Below are 3,013 nucleotides of genomic sequence, written 5' to 3' on the forward strand. Positions count from 1 at the left end.
CTGGAATTAGGTAGTTACACAGCCCCGTGTCACCACCTTCTAACTACGTCCAGTCTTTCCCAGCTAGGCTAGAAGATGGTCATCACAGGAGAGGCAAGGCAATTCAAAAAACAGAAATCAAAATTGAGGAGAGGTCTCTCTTTCTGCTCTTCTGAAGACTTCTCTCCTGCACAGGGAGGTCCTGCAGGTATAGACAACACCCCGCTTCAACATATCTACTCCCCTTTGAAGAAACCATTACCCACAAAGGAGGTAGGGCAGGAAAGTGTTCGACGTTCAGTTTCCTTTAAGGACCCCCATTCTCCCTGAGGGCAGGTGCAGGCAGCTAGGCAATGACAAGAGAGGGTCACTTGAAGATCTTGCCCTGATTGAAGGCTTTGCCCACCTGCTGGAAGGCCCCATCCCAGGAGAAGTATTCTCGAACCAGCGTCTGGGTCTCCTTGCTGCTGGGATCCAGTTTTCACCATGTGTATGACTCATAGTCCACCTGCCAATCTGGACTCAGCGGAAAGGCAAGCTCCTGGCCTCAGAAGACCCAGACTCCAACAATGGAGTGGCTATTGTTGCTTCCAAAGAGAATAACACTGGCAAAGGCATTCTTCCTCAGTTTGTCCAATCAGTGGAACATTCCAGTGATGAGTTGCAGCTCATGAAGGTCTGGGTGAGTTCTTCAGGGAAGCAGTACTTGGATTACCACAGGGACCAGCCACCTTTATCAAAGTGATCTCCAAAGTACGGCAGCACCACGGAGAGTGTGTCCTCATTGGAGTGTTTGCGCTTAAATTTATCCAACACAAAGGTGCTCTTGGGCAGGGTAGCAAAGGGATCCTTGGCCTTCGGCTCAGCAGCCGCTGCCTGTGCACGTTCATCCAGCTCCTCCTCAGGGGCAGGGGCAGCTGTCTTCTTCTCTTTCTGCTCGGCCTGGGGCTTCTGCTTCTCTTCTCGAGAAGCTTTCTCTTTCCGTGGGGTGTCCTTCTTAGGCTAGCTCTCTGCAAACGTTTTAGCATCAAATTGGGCCATTTTCTCAGAATTTCACCTCTCCCAAGACAGCCCAGAGCTGGGGCTGGTTCATGCAACCCCAGAACCTGTTTATAAAGCCACAACAGGGTACAGACAGCTGTGATGTCAGCCAGCATTACACGTTCAGCCAACGGAAAAGTCCTTGTCTTCAAGTGAGCATCCAGCAGCCCCAGAATTCACCTCACATCCTCCTTTGCATTCTCCGTGGCCTGCTTGTTGTGGCGCATGATGCCCAAGGTGGGGAACACCCAGGTACTGGCTGGGGGAACTATGTCGCTATCAGCAAAGCTCACCCACTGCATCACCTGGGCTGCTGACTCGGGAGTACGTCCCCTCAGCTCTTTGTTGCTCACATGGTAGGCGATGGCATTGCTCTCGAACAAAGAATCCATCATCAACCTCAAAGGCTGGAACCTTGCCAGCAGGAAATTTACGGAGAAATTCGCGGATACCATTGGTTTGGCCAAAATGGAAGTGGGGTGGTGTGGAGAGCACGCTCACCTGAGCCCTGCTGTAGTGAGTGGCAAGGAGGGCTTTGAAGGCCCTGCAGTTTTCAGGATGTGTGTACAGGGTCCGAGCCACCATGGTGATTCTGCAGAGAAAGGGCGACCTATTTATTTTTAAAAAATGTTACTTTACAAAATATTCAATTAAGTTATTAAAATAAGAGTTATAAAAGAGCCTTTGCCCTATCATATATTCACATATATAAGAAAGCTACAGGCATATGAGTGAAATGATAGAAATTTCTGAATTACATCTATGCTTACACAATCTCACGTAAAATAAGAATGCTATTCCAGTTAGTGATAAGATCATATATTACACACACACAAAATTGTTAGGATAAACTTCAGTCATCTTGGAAAAATGATATTTAGATTCTCTGTCTTACAACTTGCATCTAAATAAATTGCAAAAGTATTAAAGGTAGAGGTATACAAAACAAAATTATAAACATAATTGGAGTTTATAAAGAGTTTTTTGTTATTTTGGGTTGTAGAAGGCCTTTACAAGCATGATGACAAAATCAGAAATCATTAAAAAATTATAGAATCAATTACTTATAATGTATAATTAAAATTCAAATGGCAACCTGAGAATAATTTGAAGCATATATAATATACAAACTATTTCTAACATATGGATACCTTCCTTAATATTTAAAATAAATACTACAAGATAAAAGGAATCTGTGAAAAGCATAAATAAACAATTCATAAAGAGTAAGGGTTAGTCATTTATAATGAAATTTTTAAAAATTCAAGCTGATTATTAAAGAATTTCAAGTTAAACAATAATAAATAACTTTTGTACATATCAAATTGGCAAATATGTATTCTTAGGGTTATAATGCCTGCTGTTATTTAGCTGACATTTATTGAGTGCTTTCTGTATGTCAGACACTGTTTTAAAGGTTCAACATCCTGTTTAATCTTTCCAACAGACAATCCTATAAGTACGTAGATAACTACCATCTCTAGTTACAGAACAAGGATGCTGAGATTGGTTAAGTAACTTGCCTCATAACTAATAAGTAGCTGAGTCCACTTTTGATGCCAGAAAATCTGACATCAGAGCCCACATTTTTAATCGAGTATGAAAAAACTGTTGTAGGAAGTGTAAGGTGCTACTATATTTCTAGAGGGCACTTTTACAAAATATCCCCAAAGCACTGAAAATGTACTTGCTGCTTGGAATATCAATTCTACTTCTACATATTTACCCAAGATATAGGTAGAAACCCGTGCAAACAATTAGTCACATAAATTTCCATAAAAACTCTTTTATAATGGTAGAAAATTAACAGCAAAGAAATTAAATATTTACTACTTGAGTGCATTATTTGTGGCATATATATGTAATAGAATATCTTTTAGCAATTGAAATACTACTTTTGAAGACTAGTTATTGAAAAACAGAGTAAGTATAAAAAACAGATTATAAAACAATATGCATAACATGAATTTTGCTAGGAGAGGGAGATCAGAAG

At 41.0% G+C, this 3,013-nt stretch overlaps 1 pseudogene across 1 annotated transcript; it reads right to left on the reverse strand.

Moving 5' to 3' along the window:
• Positions 1–322: 322 nt before the first annotated feature.
• Positions 323–1,620, reverse strand: LOC308629982 (elongation factor 1-gamma-like; annotated as a pseudogene). The gene has a single exon. The product of its transcript is annotated as an elongation factor 1-gamma-like (transcript).
• Between the last annotated feature and the right edge of the window lie 1,393 nt (positions 1,621–3,013).

The sequence above is a fragment of the Mesoplodon bidens genome, assembly GCF_964165515.1.
Source record: "Mesoplodon bidens genome assembly, chromosome: 16".
Taxonomy (NCBI): Eukaryota; Metazoa; Chordata; class Mammalia; order Artiodactyla; family Ziphiidae; genus Mesoplodon; species Mesoplodon bidens.